Source organism: Rana temporaria, chromosome 4 (genome assembly GCF_905171775.1).
Source record: "Rana temporaria chromosome 4, aRanTem1.1, whole genome shotgun sequence".
In the NCBI taxonomy this organism is placed as follows: Eukaryota; Metazoa; Chordata; class Amphibia; order Anura; family Ranidae; genus Rana; species Rana temporaria.
Window position 1 is genome coordinate 378,918,186 of NC_053492.1, and position 19,710 is coordinate 378,937,895.

The window sequence follows — 19,710 nt, forward strand, 5'->3', positions numbered from 1 at the left end:
CCTGTTACCTCTAACCCACAGCATTAAGTTAGCAGGGAGCATTAAACTGAGACATATAGGCAATTGCATCACATATATATATATATATATATATATATATATATATATACACTTATTGGGATTTATTCTTTAGTAACCTTATTATCCTTATTTGGCTTCATGCTGTCCGCTGCCAACATTTTTAGACATAGTAAGCACACCGGTCTTTCCTCGTCTCCCACCGTAGTCACAGTGAAGCCAAGCGCTACATACGCCTTGTCCTATTTCCTCACCTTAGCCTTCGGGAGACTTTCTGTTATCTCCTTCTCTCCTTCTCTCGCCGGCTGTCTTCTGATCCCTGTTAAAAAATTTTCCATGATGTCACTTGAGGGTCTGCTACACTTTGTGTCTACAAAGAGTCACACAGGCGGGTTTGGCCAATCAGGATAGAGCATTATGTCTATCCAATCGGGTCTGTTCTCCTCGAAAGGGTCACGTGGTCCTCCGCGTCGGGCTGCGCTGGGACAATCTCAAGTGATCGCGCCCGCTGCTCCCTCTCTCTGCAGTATGCAGTATTTGCCAAGGTCAAACGAGCCCCCCTTTACGGAGCCTCACGGCCCCCCAGGGGGGCACGCCCCACTATTTGAGAAGCACTGCATTAAACTGATAAGCAACTTATAATTAGTGTTGAGCAGAATATGCCATATTCGATTTCGCGATATATCTCGAATATATATTCGAATATTCGAGATATATTCGCTAAATTCGAATATTCGTGATATTTTATCGAAATTAATTGATTGCGATTTTTCGCTATTGCGAATGCGAAAATAATTGCGATTTTTTTAATAACTGCGGTAGGAGCGCTCTGATTGGCTTAGAATATTCGTGATATTTTATCGAAATATCGCAACATGCGAATGCGATATTTATTGCGGAATTTCGAGATATGCTGGAGGAGCGCTCTGATTGGCTCAGAATATTCGTGATATTTTATCGAAATATCGCAACATGCGAATGCGATATTTATTGCGGAATTTCGAGATATGCTGGAGGAGCGCTCTGATTGGCTCAGAATATTCGTGATATTTTATCGAAATATCGCAACATGCGAATGCGATATTTATTGCGGAATTTCGAGATATGCTGGAGGAGCGCTCTGATTGGCTCAGAATATTCGTGATATTTTATCGAAATATCGCAACATGCGAATGCGATATTTATTGCGCAATTTCGAGATATGCTGGAGGAGCGCTCTGATTGGCTCATAATATTCCTGATATTTTATCGAAATATCGCAACATGCGAATGCGAAATTGATTGCAGATATTTCGAAAACTGCTGTAGCAGCACTCTGAAATCGAATATGTATGATATTTTAACCAAAATACATATTGCGATTGCGATTTTTCGATCGCGCATGCGCAATTGCGCGAACAACACGCGACCATTTCCTGGAGCCTTGCCAGTTTCCAACTTATGATCGCAGCGCAATCACACAGCAACATGGTTGGAAGCAATTTCACTAAGTCTGAGGAAAAGTTGCTGATTTGTGTAAGTATTTTGACCACTGTTATTTCATCATCTTCAACTGCATTTTAGTCTAGTTTAAAAGTTAGTATATATGATCAGATATTAGTATTTCACAAAAAATGTGTCTCCTGCTTTTACAAAACTACAAGTCCCAGCCCAGCCCAGCATTTTAGTCTAGTTTAAAAGTTAGTATATATGATCAGATATTAGTATTTCACAAAAAATGTGTCTCCTGCTTTTACAAAACTACAAGTCCCAGCATGCCTGGACAGCTGCAGACACCCTGGTTGGCAAATGTGTATTTAGGCACTTTTCCTTGTTATTTAGCATAATGAATTTAAAACATTTTTGGACATAGGACGTATGCGAACGTCCTGACTTCAGTGTCCTCAAGGCCCAAGGACGTTCGAATACATATTGCCCTTTAGATGTTGCAGAACTACAACTTCCAGCATGCCTGGGAATGCTGGCACTTCTAGTATTGTAAGTTCTGCAGGCCCCCATTTTTCAGGCCTTTATGCACGGGTCTCTAAACTGTGGCACCCTAGATGCAGCAAAAGTAAAATTCTTAGCATGCACTGACAGACCGTGGCTGATGGGAGTAGTAGTTTTGCAACAGCTGGAGGTGGACTGGTCTTGAAACCCAGAGTTAGGTAACAAACCCGTAGTGTTTTGCAACCATTCTGCCTCCAGCTGTTTTTTTCCTGTTGAAAAGCCTGTGGCGTGCAAAACACAACCCAAAAACTCCACCCGGATGCAGTGAAAAATGTGCACACACCTAAAGAGTGACATCACAAAAAACTGCGACGGGTACATACGTCAGTGGCCCTCCGAAAAGGTCCCGTCTCTGACCCCCGGGGCGTTAGGCTCCTGACAGGGAAAAGAGTTAGCAACGCATATCTCCCCTATACGTGTATCCTGTGTTGTTAATAATATATTCATAATTATGCAAATGATAATGGCTGCTATATTTATGCAAAAAAGGTGGCGACCGAAATGGCAGGATATAAAATCTTTCATGTTACCCCTGTCATTGATTAATAAGGCGAGAATGCTTCCAATTGTTGAATAGCATACATTTACGTCATATATCCATAAGGCTGTCAACAGAAGTATTACAATATACTTTGTTCTTCATCTTGCAGAAGTTCCTGGAAACAGGATACGATAAGCTGCGGAGGCAGCCAGAGAAAAGGGCTGTGGTCAGCGCCCTAATCGCTGACTTTGGCGGCCAACACGACCACAATGCAATTGTCAAGAAGTGGTCTGACCTGAAGAGGCGCCAAATGGATCAGGTCAGACGTCTTCGGGCTAAATATCATCCAGGTAAGTTATTGTTGACAGTTATGTTTTTTTTTAAAAAAGTGTATTTTGTGCGTGAACTCGAAAGAGAGAGGAGCCGGCCTGCAGGAGTTGGGAGGCCTCCCCCAGAGGCAATCTGCCACCTTTCTCCATGCCCCGGTTGGCAATGGCGGGTGTGAGGGGGTCCTCCCAACCCAACCTCGCATAGCACACCCACCAGGGGCGGGGCTGAGACCACCAAACGCAATTCACAGGTAGCCGAGAGCGGGATCCGAACCCCTAGCTGCAGAGGTGAATCACTTGTCAGTGCAGTGGCAATCGCGTGGAGCCACCGCAGCTCCTTTGGTGACAGTTATGTAAGGTCATATGTAATTCATGTAAGGTCAGATGTTGTTAACCAAGATGCCATGTTGTGCTAACATATATCAGCACCAGCCAAGGTATTCATAGTACTGTTGAAAAAAGACATGGGACAGCAGACAGGAACACAGAAGTTATGTGGGAACATAATTTTCCCATTGCTTTGCATGGGACTTTAAAGAAAAACCCCGACCATGGCAAGTGGGGGTGGGTAAGGTTTAAACCACCTATCCTATGTTTGTGGCTGACATATAAGTAACCTATGTGCCAAGTTTCATATAAATATCTTTAGCCGTTTGTACGTGATGCTGGAACATACATACATACATACATACATACATACATACATTTATGCACACACACACGTTGAGTTTTATATATATAGATTACCACTAAATTCCTGTGTTAGGAGTGGGGTTGTTATAGTAATCCCGTGTGCTCCATCAGGCCCTTTTTTTAACATGAGATGGTCTGAACAAAACAAAGGAGACAAAAACAGCTCATTTTAACATGGTTGCATCCCAGCTCACGCTCAGTCCCCTGTAGTGCCCACAAGACCCTTTAATATAACATTGTCCCATTGGTTAACTGTCTATATAAATCAATTTGTATTCATATACAATACAGCAGAGTACACAGAATTTGCATACGTCATTAGAAAACATTTTTATAATATATGAACATTGTGTTATTATAGGAGCTCCAATGCCAGTTATCCGCGCCAAGCGCAGAAGGCGCCAGGCCGATGAGGAGGAGGAGGAGGATGCGGCAGAGGAGGATGCGGCAGAGGAGGAGATGGATGAAGAGGAGCAGCCAGGGCCCTCCCACTCCCCAACCCCAGCTCCTGCTGAGGAGCAAGCTGAGGAGCTTCCCCCCCCCACCACCCCAACTTCTCAAGCAGAAGAGCAGGAGGAAGAGAGCGGTCCTGTGAGCCTCGTTCAGGAAGGTAAATATGTGCACAATGATTAATAACATTTCAACAATAAAATGTAGATATAAAAATGGACAACATATAAAGCGCACCTGTCAGATTGTAGAACCATAATATGGTATTGATGCTAGAAGTATACAGGTAGTGCATAATTATTAGGCAAGTTGTATTTTTGAGGATTCATGTTATTATTGAACAACAACCATGTTCTCAATGAACCCCAAAAACTCATTAATATCAAAGCTGAATTTTTTTGGAAGTAGTTTTTAGTTTGTTTTTAGTGTTAGTTATTTTCGGGGGATATCTGTGTGTGCAGGTGACTACTATTACTGTGCAGAATTTTTAGGCAACTTAACCAAAAAATAAATATATACCCATTTCAATGATTTATTTTTAAAAGTGAAACCAATATAACATCTCAACATTCACAAATACACATTTCTGACATTTAAAAACAAAACAAAAACAAATCAGTGACCAATATAGCCACCTTTCTTTGCAAGGACACTCAAAAGCCTGACATCCATGGATTCTGTCAGTGTTTTGATCTGTTCACCATCAACATTGCGTGCAGCAGCAACCACAGCCTCCCAGACACTGTTCAGAGAGGTGTACTGTTTTCCCTCCTTGTAAATCCCACATTTGATGATGGACCACAGGTTCTCAATGGGGTTCAGATCAGGTGAACAAGGAGGCCATGTCATTACTTTTTTTTATTTAATACCCTTTCTTGCCAGCCACGCTGTGGAGTACTTTGACACGTGTGATGGAGCATTGTCCTGCATGAAAATCATGTTTTTCTTGAAGGATGGTGACTTTTTCCTGTACCACTGCTTGAAGAAGGTCTCTTCCATAATCTGGCAGTAGGACTGGGAGTTGAGCTTGACTCCATCCTCAATCCGAAAAGGCCCCACAAGCTCATCTTTAATGATACCAGCCCAAACCAGTACTCCACCACCACCTTGCTGGCGTCTGAGTCGGACTGGAGCTCCCTGCCCTTTACCAATCCAGCCACGGGCTCTTCCATCTGGCCCATCAAGACTCACTCTCATTTCAGCAGTCCATAAAACCTTAGAAAAATCTTTCTTGAGATATTTATTGGCACAGTCTTGACGTTGCAGCTTGTGTGTCTTGTTCAGTGGTCATCGTCTTTCAGCCTTTCTTACCTTGGCCATGTCTCTGGGTATTGCACACCTTGTGCTTTTGGGCACCCCAGTGATGTTGCAGCTCTGAAATATGGCCAATCTTGTGGCAAGTGGCATCTTGGCAGCTGCACGCTTAACTTTTCTCAGTTCATGGGCAGTTATTTTGCACCTTTGTTTTTCCACACGCTTCTTTTGTTTGATGATCACGCTTCAGAAGCTTTGCAACTTTAAGAGTGCTGCATCCCTCTGCTAGATATCTCTCTATTTTGGACTTTTCAGAGTCTGTCAAATCCTTCTTTTGGCCCATTTTGACAAAGAAAAGGAAATTGACTAATAATTATGCACACCTGATATAGAGTGTTGATGTCATTAGACCACACACCTTCTCATTACAGAGATGTACATTACCTAATATGCCTAATCTGTAGTAGGCTTTCGAGCCTATACAACTTGGAGTAAGACAACATGCATAAAGAGGATGATGTGGTCCAAATACTCATTTGCCTAATAATTCTGCACTCCCGGGATGTGTTAGACACATAACAAGTGTATACACATGATAATGATTGATTAATAAGCAAAAAAATTTTTTTATTTATTTGGTAACGTTATTTTAAATCCAAATTTTTTTTTTATTATATCCTAACAGTATCAAGAAAGATGATGAGGCAGAACGCGCTCATAAAGACAACCCACCAGAGGATCCAGGCAAATCAGCGCCAGATCCGCTACCTTATTCAACAAAATGTGCTGCTAGAGCAGCAGCAATCAAAAAATATAGCGAAGAGCGCCTTCAGAAGCTCAATCAGAGTTATATCTGAAATTATGTTTTTATTAATAAATATTATTTTTTGGAAATGTTTCATTTCTTTTTGAGATAGATTTGTAGGTTTTTCAACACATCTAACTTCACATCAAACAAATCAACATCAACACATTTAACTTCATAATAAGCAAAAACATTTTATACTATTATTTTATTTAACAGTAACCTAGGACAAACTAAAGCACACGACACAGACACGACGAACACAAAATAAACTGTTGAAAAATGAACATAACAAAAGCAACAATATATATATATATATACAAAGAGAGAGAGAGAGGGAGAGCAAGAAAGAGAGAGAATGCAGATGAGCTCTTGCAGACAGCCCAATGGTTGCAGTATAAATGCCGCAAAACAGGGTTTAACATAAGGTTCATTGTTATAGTTACACTTGCTGTTTAGATCCGGTCTGGTAGCTTGTAGCGGAGGCTGTTGGTGGATCCGCTGTGCCAGAGAGGTCATGAAGCTTTACTCAGCATGGAGGCAGCAGCAGGAGTATTAAAATATAATATAACTAGACAATGCATTTCCTGAGGAAAATGCGAGTGGGAATGCTGAATAGCTTAATTGGTGAGCCCCTTGCCAAAGACATTCACCATAACCACTACACTATCTTTAGGACACACAGCTTCTTTCTCTATCTGCAAAGTATAGAGTATGCTGACTTCCTGGTCGCCCCTCCCCCCTCAATAGGTTTCCCCTCCCCCCCAGGTCAGTGAGGAGGAATATTGCACTGAGGTCAGGAAAGTGATTTATGGAAAGAAATAACATTACAAACGCTTTTAATTCACAGATCTAATACATGATTTAAGCCTCCAAACAAAGCTTAATAAATCCTCAAACGTACATGCAATTGATACAACGACTACACCGTTTGAAATACACGGCCCTTGTAAACGCATCGATATGAAATTTATGTAGATAAACTTAAAAATGTGGCCATGTCTGCGATTTAGAAAAGAGCGTCTTTGTGAGTTCTGCAGCAACATTTTTTAGATAATTTAACATGAGAGTCTATGAGACATAATTTCTGGCTGTTGCTCCAATAACTAAAACTAAAATACGTATCGCAGAATTGATCACATTGCCATAAACCAGACAAGCATAGCTACGTTTTGATATAAAAATTGTGTATGAAAAGTAGATCTTGTGGGCGTGAGACCAATTTGTTTCCCCTTTTTGTAAAGATATTTTTAATTACAAAGATCTCCAATGTTAAGGTCACATGACAGACTCTAAATCCCCTCCATAGGATTACATTATAACCTATCGCATTTTTGTGAAAAATTCGCAAAACGTAAATTGCGTTTTCACCAAAAAATTGTAAACGATAACGATCTGAAAAGTCATAGCCGGATAGCTAAATATTTTGTGACCGCTTTACAGTTTTTTCAGTGTCTGTAAGTGAAAGTATGAAGTAGCTGAAACTTTTGGCAGGGCATGTGAATTCAAAGGGGAAAAGGATGTTCTCATTGACTTCAATGTTAAAAAAAGGGTCTAAAAGCTTAAAATTTATAAAAGTGTAAAAAGTAGGAAAAAACTTGAAGAAGTCCCATCATTTGCTGAAAGAGACGAACATTTTTACAGTTGAATGGTCTCAATAGCTGAAAGTATGCCGAAGTTACGCAGAACCAAAAAACGTAAGGAATAATAAGATTACCAAATTTACGGATATCAATACTGGAAATGTTTATTAAAGCATTCACATTAATTAAGATTAATACATTTACGGGTATCCATACTAGGAATGCTTATTAAAGCATTCCCACTAAGTATCACACAGGCACGATTTACAAGCAGTAGTGGTAATAGTAATACATAGCATAAAAACACTTGGGGAATACTTTACAGCATCAGTAGTGGTCATAGTAGTCAATAGTGTACCAAAAAATTGGGACACAGGTGTCTTGACTGAGCTGTAATAGTAGTAGTAGACATTGACAATACAGTGTCAAATCACTCGGGCAAGAGGTGCCATGATGAACAGCAGTCTTAATAAGAGTATATAGGGTGTGAAATAACTGCTGACATAGGTGTCTTGACTGGGCAGCAGAAGCAGCAGTAGTAGTATTAACAGTAGTAGTTGATACAGAGTCATATCACATGGGCAGGAGGTGCCATGATGAACAGCAGTAGGAATAGGAGTATATAGAGTGTCAAATAACTGCTGACATAGGTGTCTAGACTGGGCAGCAACAGCAGCAGAAGCAGCAGTAGTAGTATTAACAGTAGTAGTTGATACAGAGTCATATCACATGGGCAGGAGGTGCCATGATGTACAGCAGTCTTAATAAGAGTATATAGGGTGTGAAATAACTGCTGACATAGGTGTCTTGACTGGGCAGCAGAAGCAGCAGTAGTAGTATTAACAGTAGTAGTTGATACAGAGTCATATCACATGGGCAGGAGGTGCCATGATGAACAGCAGTAGGAATAGGAGTATATAGAGTGTCAAATAACTGCTGACATAGGTGTCTTGACTGGGCAGCAGCAGCAGAAGCAGCAGTAGTAGTATTAACAGTAGTAGTTGATACAGAGTCATATCACATGGGCAGGAGTTGCCATGATGTACAGCAGTAGGAATAAGAGTATATAGAGTGTGAAATAACTGCTGACATAGGTGTATTGACTGGGCGGCAGCAGCAGCAGAAGCAGCAGTAGTAGTATTAACAGTAGTAGTTGATACAGAGTCATATCACATGGGCAGGAGGTGCCATGATGAACAGCAGTAGGAATAAGAGTATATAGAGTGTTAAACAACTGCTGACATAGGTGTATTGACTGGGCGGCAGCAGCAGCAGAAGCAGCAGTAGTAGTATTAACAGTAGTACATGATACAGAGTCATATCACATGGACAGGAGGTGCCATGATGTACAGCAGTCTTAATAAGAGTATATAGGGTGTGAAATAACTGCTGACATAGGTGTCTTGACTGGGCAGCAGCAGCAGCAGAAGCAGCAGTAGTAGTATTAACAGTAGTACTTGATACAGAGTCATATCACATGGACAGGAGGTGCCATGATAAACAGCAGTAGGAATAAGAGTATATAGAGTGTGAAACAACTGCTGACATAGGTGTATTGACTGGGCGGCAGCAGCAGCAGAAGCAGCAGTAGTAGTATTAACAGTAGTAGTTGATACAGAGTCATATCACATGGGCAGGAGTTGCCATGATGTACAGCAGTCTTAATAAGAGTATATAGAGTGTGAAATAACTGCTGACATAGGTGTATTGACTGGGCGGCAGCAGCAGCAGAAGCAGCAGTAGTAGTATTAACAGTAGTAGTTGATACAGAGTCATATCACATGGGCAGGAGGTGCCATGATGAACAGCAGTAGGAATAAGAGTATATAGAGTGTTAAACAACTGCTGACATAGGTGTATTGACTGGGCGGCAGCAGCAGCAGAAGCAGCAGTAGTAGTATTAACAGTAGTAGTTGATACAGAGTCATATCACATGGGCAGGAGGTGCCATGATGAACAGCAGTAGGAATAAGAGTATATAGAGTGTTAAACAACTGCTGACATAGGTGTATTGACTGGGCGGCAGCAGCAGCAGAAGCAGCAGTAGTAGTATTAACAGTAGTAGTTGATACAGAGTCATATCACATGGGCAGGAGGTGCCATGATGTACAGCAGTCTTAATAAGAGTATATAGGGTGTGAAATAACTGCTGACATAGGTGTCTTGACTGGGCAGCAGCAGCAGCAGAAGCAGCAGTAGTAGTATTAACAGTAGTACTTGATACAGAGTCATATCACATGGGCAGGAGGTGCCATGATGAACAGCAGTAGGAATAGGAGTATATAGAGTGTCAAATAACTGCTGACATAGGTGTCTTGACTGGGCAGCAGCAGCAGAAGCAGCAGTAGTAGTATTAACAGTAGTAGTTGATACAGAGTCATATCACATGGGCAGGAGGTGCCATGATGAACAGCAGTAGGAATAAGAGTATATAGAGTGTTAAACAACTGCTGACATAGGTGTATTGACTGGGCGGCAGCAGCAGCAGAAGCAGCAGTAGTAGTATTAACAGTAGTAGTTGATACAGAGTCATATCACATGGGCAGGAGGTGCCATGATGTACAGCAGTCTTAATAAGAGTATATAGGGTGTGAAATAACTGCTGACATAGGTGTCTTGACTGGGCAGCAGAAGCAGCAGTAGTAGTATTAACAGTAGTAGTTGATACAGAGTCATATCACATGGGCAGGAGGTGCCATGATGAACAGCAGTAGGAATAGGAGTATATAGAGTGTCAAATAACTGCTGACATAGGTGTCTTGACTGGGCAGCAGCAGCAGAAGCAGCAGTAGTAGTATTAACAGTAGTAGTTGATACAGAGTCATATCACATGGGCAGGAGTTGCCATGATGTACAGCAGTCTTAATAAGAGTATATAGAGTGTGAAATAACTGCTGACATAGGTGTATTGACTGGGCGGCAGCAGCAGCAGAAGCAGCAGTAGTAGTATTAACAGTAGTAGTTGATACAGAGTCATATCACATGGGCAGGAGGTGCCATGATGAACAGCAGTAGGAATAAGAGTATATAGAGTGTTAAACAACTGCTGACATAGGTGTATTGACTGGGCGGCAGCAGCAGCAGAAGCAGCAGTAGTAGTATTAACAGTAGTAGTTGATACAGAGTCATATCACATGGGCAGGAGTTGCCATGATGTACAGCAGTCTTAATAAGAGTATATAGAGTGTGAAATAACTGCTGACATAGGTGTATTGACTGGGCGGCAGCAGCAGCAGAAGCAGCAGTAGTAGTATTAACAGTAGTAGTTGATACAGAGTCATATCACATGGGCAGGAGGTGCCATGATGAACAGCAGTAGGAATAAGAGTATATAGAGTGTTAAACAACTGCTGACATAGGTGTATTGACTGGGCGGCAGCAGCAGCAGAAGCAGCAGTAGTAGTATTAACAGTAGTACTTGATACAGAGTCATATCACATGGACAGGAGGTGCCATGATGTACAGCAGTCTTAATAAGAGTATATAGGGTGTGAAATAACTGCTGACATAGGTGTCTTGACTGGGCAGCAGCAGCAGCAGAAGCAGCAGTAGTAGTATTAACAGTAGTACTTGATACAGAGTCATATCACATGGACAGGAGGTGCCATGATAAACAGCAGTAGGAATAAGAGTATATAGAGTGTGAAACAACTGCTGACATAGGTGTATTGACTGGGCGGCAGCAGCAGCAGTAGTAGTATTAACAGTAGTAGTTGATACAGAGTCATATCACATGGGCAGGAGTTGCCATGATGTACAGCAGTCTTAATAAGAGTATATAGAGTGTGAAATAACTGCTGACATAGGTGTATTGACTGGGCGGCAGCAGCAGCAGAAGCAGCAGTAGTAGTATTAACAGTAGTAGTTGATACAGAGTCATATCACATGGGCAGGAGTTGCCATGATGTACAGCAGTCTTAATAAGAGTATATAGAGTGTGAAATAACTGCTGACATAGGTGTATTGACTGGGCGGCAGCAGCAGCAGAAGCAGCAGTAGTAGTATTAACAGTAGTAGTTGATACAGAGTCATATCACATGGGCAGGAGGTGCCATGATGAACAGCAGTAGGAATAAGAGTATATAGAGTGTTAAACAACTGCTGACATAGGTGTATTGACTGGGCGGCAGCAGCAGCAGAAGCAGCAGTAGTAGTATTAACAGTAGTAGTTGATACAGAGTCATATCACATGGGCAGGAGGTGCCATGATGAACAGCAGTAGGAATAGGAGTATATAGAGTGTCAAATAACTGCTGACATAGGTGTATTGACTGGGCGGCAGCAGCAGCAGCAGAAGCAGCAGTAGTAGTATTAACAGTAGTACTTGATACAGAGTCATATCACATGGGCAGGAGGTGCCATGATGAACAGCAGTAGGAATAGGAGTATATAGAGTGTCAAATAACTGCTGACATAGGTGTATTGACTGGGCGGCAGCAGCAGCAGCAGTAGTAGTATTAACAGTAGTAGTTGATACAGAGTCATATCACATGGGCAGGAGGTGCCATGATGAACAGCATTATTAATAAGAGTATATAGGGTGTGAAATAACTGCTGACATAATTGTCTTGACTGATCCAGAGGAGTCATGGGAGAAAATCATGTGGTCAGATGAGACTATAATATAACTTTTTGATCATAATTTCACTAACCGTGTTCGGAGGAAGAATAATGATGAGTACCATGCCAAGAACGCCATCCCTAATGTGAAGCATGGGGGTGGTAGCATCATGCTTTGGTGGTGTTTTTCTGCACATGGGACAGGGTGACTGCACTGTATTAAGGAGAAGATGACCGTGGCCATGTATTGCAAGATTTTGGGCAACAACCTCCTTCCCTGAGTTAGAGCTTTGAAGATGGGTCGAGGCTGGGTCTTCCAACATGACAATGACCCAAAGCACACAGCCAGGATAACCAAGGATTGGCTCTGTAAGGAGCATATCAAGGTTCTGGCGTGGCCTAGCCAGTCTCCAGACCTAAACCCAATAGAGAATCTTTGGAGGGAGCTCAAACTCCGTGTTTCTCAGCGAGAGCCCAGAAACATGACTGATGTAGAGAAGATCTGTGTGGAGGAGTGGGCCAAAATCCCTCCTCCAGTGTGTGCAAAGCTGGTGTAAAACTACAAGAAAGGTTTGACCGCTGTAATTGCAAAGAAAGCCTACTGTACCAAATATTAACATTGATTTTCTCTGATGTTAAAATAGTTATATTCAGCACTGTAAATACATCAGGTCCGGGGCTTCATCAGGGAATGCATGGCAAGGGACCCTTCAGCGCCCTGAACCGACGACGGGTGCCAGAAAGTCACCGCCGATCCAGGACTCATTCATCTTTATGAATGTGAGTCTGTCCACGGAGTCTGTGGACAGACGGGTCCTCTTGTCCGTGACCACCCCACCTGCCGCGCTGAATGTCCGCTCAGATAGTACGCTGGAGGGGGGGCAAGACAATAACTCCAGCTCATACTGAGCGAGCTCGCGGCAGGTGTCCAATCTGGCAACCCAGTACTCCATGGGGTCATCGGTGCTCATACTGTCAGAAGCACCGACGGACGCCATGTAGTCTGCCACCATGTGGGCCAGCCGCTGGTGGTGACTGCTGCTGCTGCTGGTGCTGGTACTGGGTCGCTCGGTTTGGAAGAACATCCTCATCTCTTCCATTAGGTCCCCTGCTCGGCTGCAGCTGGGTGCAGCCACCTGCTGGGTGAGATGAGGGGGGACAACTGGAGGCCGGGGAGTTGCCTGCTCCAACCGTCTGACAATGGCTGCCTGCAGTTCCTCCATCCGGTGCTGCCTCCGGCTGGCTGGGATGAACTGCTCCAGTTTCCCCTTGCACCTGGGATCCAAAAGGGTGGCCATCCAGAAATCATCCCTCGTCTTGATGGTCTTAACCCGGGGGTCCCTCCTGAGGCATCTCAGCATGTGGGCAGCCATGGGGAAGAGCACAGCCCGCTGTGACTCCTCAATGCTGGCCAGGTGAATGAGGTGCGACTCTTCATCCCTGAGGCGCTGCTGGTCAAACTCAGACATGCCCAACCCCCGGACTATCGGTGCCCCCAACACCGGCTCTCCCTCCTGACCAGGCCCTGACTCCGGGACGACACCAGCAACCACCTCCTCCTCCTCTTCATCATCATCCTCCTCCTCCTCCTCCTCCTCGTCCTGGCCCTGGTCTCGGTGGAGCATTGCTGACTCCTCCTGCTCCACCAAGGCACTCTCCCCAGCCTCGAGCAGGCGATCTAGTGTCCTCTCCAGCATGAACAGTATTGGCAGCACGCTATTGAGGCCGATTTGCTCACTGCTGACCATCTTGGTCGCCTGCTCGAAGGAGGACAACACTTGGCAGACCTGGTTTATCTGCCCCCACTGCGCACAGGCGATGAAAGGGAGTTGTGGTGAAGCCCTCTCAGTGCCTAGTTCCATCAGGTACTCCCTCACCGCCCTTTGCTGCTCCCACAACCTCTTCAGCATGTGGAGGGTGGAGTTCCACCGCGTCACACTGTCCACAATCAGCCTGTGAAGGGGCAGATTGTACTTCCGCTGCAATTTGGACAGGGACGCGGTAGCGGTTGGGGAGCGCCTGAAGTGGCTGGCAATCCTACGCGCCTTTGCCACAATGTCACTCAACCCTGGATAAGTGCGCAGGAACTTCTGCACCACCAGGTTGAGGACATGTGCCAGACAGGGCACGTGGGTCAGACTGCCAGCACTAAGGGCGGCGAGTAGGTTGCTGCCGTTATCGCAGACAACCATACCTGCCTGGAGCCTTCGGGGTGTCAGCCACTTCTGGACCTGAGCCTGAAGTGCTTTCAGCACTTCTTCTCCAGTGTGTCTCCGGTCCCCTAAACTAACAAGCTGGAGCACGGCCTGACAGCGCACGTGCCCCACACTTGAGTAGCTACGGGGGCGCTTGCTGGGAGGCTCAGCAGCTGCGGAGACAGTGGCTTGAGGGAGACCAGCAGTTCTCCCCTGGACACCCCGGGGCGGCACCACAAGATCGGTTGCCGCCGATCCCTCACCGACGCCTCGGAGGGAAACCCAATGGGCCGTGAAGCTGATGTAGCGCCCCTGCCCATGCCTGCTGGTCCAGCCATCCATTGTCAGATGAACCCTGTCGCTGACAGCGTGATCCAGCGACAGGGTTACATTCTGCACAATGTGCTGGTGTAGGGCAGGGACACCAGTCCTGGCAAAGAAATGGCGGCTGGGGACACGCCATTGGGGTTGGGCCTGCTCCAACATCTGCCTGAAGGGGTTGCTGTCAACTATGTTGAAGGGCAGCAGATGTTGGGCAATAACCCTTGCCAGGAGCCCATTGAGGGAACGCACACGTCGGTCTCCAGGGGGGAAGGGAGTGGTGCGGTCAAAGGCGTCTGAAATCGACGCCTAGCGCCGGACGGCAGTGCGGGACACAGACGTGGAGGGTGCTGTGGAAGTAGAGGTCTGGCTGCCGGTACCAGTACCTCTACTAGAGGGAGCGGGGGGGCATGACCTGCTGGAAAGAGATGAAGATGTGGCAGGGGCTGCTGTACCCTGCTCACTTGTGGTGGTGGCGCTGCTACCACCACCACGCTTCATCTCGTCATACACCGCCCAGTGGTTTATCCTCAGGTGCTGGTTCAGGGCTGTGGTACCCACCCGAGCCAAACACTTCCCTCTCTTCACCCTCACTTTACAAATCCGGCAGATGGCCACGGTAGGGTTGTCTGCCACCAGGGTAAAGTAATTCCAGACAGGTGACTTCAGCACCGCCCTCCTGTCAGATGGGGTGACGCTTACTTGCACCTGCTGGGATTCGGTGCGCACAGGTGGAGCTGCCTGCTGCTGCTGCTCCTCCTCCTGACACCTCCTGCTGCCATCACCAGTGGAGACCCTGACGATGGTCTCCCTGGTGGTGACCTGGCGCACCGTTTCACCAGGGTGCCTACCTTCCCCGTCGTCACTGACGTAGTGAGCCGACGCGTCAGATGGCAACCATGATGGGTCACCCTCTTCGCCCCCAGAGATGTCAGACCAAGGGCTGAAATGTGTTGGTCTGAGGGAACCACCTGACATGGAGCCTCTAGCCTGGCTCCGCTGTCCCCTCACCCACGCCTGGGTCTGACTAGGTGCTGCTGTTTCCTGCACCAAAACAGCAGCACCAGTTTGAAGGGATGTCTCTGGGATACTGCCAGCAGGTATCCCATCCTCCTCATCCATCCCTTCAAAAAGGTCCTGACCATCAGGACAGAGCTGGAGGTCTGCCTGATGCATGGCCTCCCCCAAGAGATCCCTCTCACTGTCGCTGTCGAACAGTAAGATGCTGGACTCTTGGGGGCTGGGGGGGGGGTAGTACAGGCACCGGTGTAATGGTGGTACTACTGTGAGTCGGGACCGACGACTCAGTGGCACTGCTGTGCCCCATGTAGTCCACCACTACTTGAGCCTGAGATGGCAATATCGGGCGGCTGCCCGATGGGAAGAACTCCCGGATCAGGCGTACTCCCCTTGCACCCGATCCTCTACCACTAGTAGGGGCACGAGAGGTACCCCGTGCTGGCAGCGATCCAGCACTGGGAGTAACTCCCCTACCCCTGCTGCCACGGCCACGGATGCCGCTCATTATTGCTGATATGTGTGTGGGGGGGGTAAACTTTATTGGGGGGGGAAAATGTGAACAAAATGTGTTTTTGTGTATTTTTTACAAGACAGGCACCCAGACAAAGACGTACACAGACAGCTACTAAACTATAAGAAAAGTAGTACACCAGACAAGGACTACAAAATTAAAGAAAAAAAAAAAAGCACTAAACAAACACTAACTTTTTTTTTTTTTTTTTTTTTTAAACACAAAACACAGACACTAAACACACACTAAGCTAAGCTAGATGAAATAAATGTACACTTACTACACAAAATTTAACTAAACTGAACACAAAACTTAGCTTTTATAAAAGCTCTTTAGGAAAAACTAAACAAAATGTGAACTGAGATGCCTATCAAATATCACTGAACAGCGAACCTGCAAGATCTAACAGTAACACAAGATGAACAAAACTTAGCTTTTAGAAAGCTCAGCAAAATGTGTTCTGAAATCTCTAGCAAATATCACTGAACAGCGAGGATTGCAGGATCAAACAGTAACACAAATGAAAAAAACAGCACAAAACAGCACAAAACGTAGCTTTGAAAAAAGCTCTTGGGTCTATTGCTTTGAAAAAAGCAGTTGATATACTGGAAAAGATCCACTGGAATCACTAAATAGCAATGCTGGTGATGATCTAAATCAATCAAGAACAAAGACACAGGAAACCAGGAACACAGAAACAGCCTCCACACTCTATAGCCAGCTTCTGAATCTGCAATGAAATGGTGCTGGGAGTGAGCTTATATAATGTCCATGCAGGCAGGTTCCTATTGGTTGCTAACCTCTGACGAGTGTGGAAGGAGAACTCTGATTGGCTCTGATGCAAAAGGGCGGAGCAAATAATCGCACAATATTCCTATTGCCGAATATTCGCATTGCGAATATTCGGCAATATAAAATGATCGCTTCAGCTACTCGGCCCAATGGCTCTAATCATACCAGCAATGCTTTCAGACGTCTATGGAGATCACTAGGATGTGATCTGTTTTAAAAATGAAACTGTAAAAATCGCTCTGATGCGGAAGATCGGGGCGAGGAAAGTAATCGCGCGATATTGCGTTTGCCGAATAATCGCATTGCGATCTTTCTGGAAAATTCAATGAACGCTTCAGCTACTCGGCCCAGGAACTCTAATGATACCAGCAATGCTTTTAGACGTCGATGGAGATATCTAGGATGTGATCTGGTTCAAAAAAAAAATTGTAAAAAATCGAATATTCGGAATTGCGAATATTCACCGCGAATTTCGAAATATAGCGCGATTTCTCGAATATGCTATATTCGAGTCGAATATTCGCAATGCGAATATTCGTGAGCAACACTACTTATAATGGCACTGCAATAGTGCAGTGCGCAATCTGACACTAAGTGGGAACTGACAGACATCACCAGTGACACTAATACATTGATCAGTGATGATGCTATATGCAGTCACTGTACTAATGACACTGGCTAAGAAGGGGTTACCATCTTAGGTAACCAAAGGGTTTAATGTGTGCCTAACAAGTGTTTTTGTGTGAAATGGGTGCCGATTTTTACTAAAGAACTCTGTTTCTTCTCCGTGCTTTGCAGGAAAAAGTTAAATTGTTACCCTTATACAGAGCCCTGTGATGCTTGTCACCGGTTTTTGCATTGAGATGCATTGATGGATGAAAATCGGACAAACGGAACACCTGTGTAAAAGGGGCCTAAGGATTAAAAAATAAAAATCAAGATTGAGAGAGTGAAGTTCCACTTTAATCACTTAACCCCCAGACCATTTGACTGGCCAAAGACTAGGCCACTTTTTGCGATTCGGCACTGCGTCGCCTTAACTGACGCGGTCATGCAACTGGTCTCCCAAACAAAATTGACGTCCTTTTTTCCCCACAAAAAGAACTTTCTTTTGGTGGTATTTGATCACCTTTGCGGTTTTTATTTTTTGCGCTATAAACAAAAATAGAGTGATAATTAAAAATATATATATATATTTTTTACTTTTTGCTATAATAAATATCCCCATAAAATATATGTAAAAACATTTTTTTCCTCAGGTTAAAATAAAAAAATCCCAATAAACGTTTATCGATTGGTTTGCACAAAAGTTATAGCGTCTACAAAAAAGGGGATAGTTTTATGGCATTTTTATTAATAATTTTTTATTAGTAATGGCGGCGATAAGTGATCGGACACTATTTTGGGACCATTGTAATTTTTACAGCGATCAGTGCTATAAAAATACACTGATTACTGTAAAAATTACACTGGCAGTGAAGGGGTTAACTTGTAGGGGGCGCTGAAGGGGTTAAGTGTGTCCTAGGGAGTGCTTCTAACTGTTAGAGGGCGTTGCTACGAGTGACACATCACTGATCACTGCTCCCGATGACAGGGAACAGACGATCAGTGACATGTCACTAGGAAGAACAGGAAGTTGTTGTGTTGTTGTGTTGTCACATCAGTAAGCTGTCATCAGCTGTTTCTTAGTTTCGTTTTCTTTGATCTTTTAAAATGCACTTGTTAGCGTTTTTACCAATAAATTAGCCTTGGTTTACTACACTATGGGAAGGTACCTTTTTTATTTCCCCATGCTGAGCACCACCGCTGCCAAATAGAAATCTGGAGCCTACAAACATTGGATTATACAGGACGCCCTGGACATCCACAGCTAGTTGCAGATTCAACAACACCCCTTGTGGATATCCATTTAATCAAGGCTTGATTACTACCTTGGGAAGGTAAGCGCATTGTGAGCCCACATTATTTGAAGATCCACATGAGAAGATTTTAAACATTTGTTTATCACTATTGGAGAAGTTTATATTTATTTTTGTCTTTATGGAACTTCCTACACTTTTATGCACGTATAAAGGCTGTATTGTTAGCCTATTATTCCAGGACTGATTTAGGCTTCATATTTATGTTTGCCTGCTGACTTTTGCAGCTATTTTTGTGCATACTTTTTTTTTTTTTTTTTTTTTCACTGGCCACTTGCTGGCTGAACGTTTTTATTCATTATTAATGTTTTTAATGTTTTTTAGCACTTTGTTTTCAATTTTAGTTTATTATCAATGTTCACTGATTAACACTTTGATTACTTAGTCATATTCATTGCGCTCGTCACTTTACCTTTCACTATTTTATTGTATTTCTATTTGATATTTATACATTATTAGATTGAGCAGCATCATCACTTTTAGTTCATTACTATTATTTTACTTCACATCTTAAGCTTTACTAGGTAGGCGCAAGAGCACCCTCACTTTATCATATACACTGACATCTCGCCGCTCTTCAGCTCCGTGACACGATCGCGGGACACCAGCGGACAGAGTCCGTGAATCCTGCGGTCAGAGTCACAGAGCTGGCGACAGGGTCACGAGTGCGCCGCCGGCAGCACGCGTGCCACCACACGGCAGAAAATTAAAGGGGACGTACCTGTACGCCCATTTGCCTGTCCCTGCCATTCTGACGACGTATGTGTGTACCGATCCTTAAGCGGTTAAG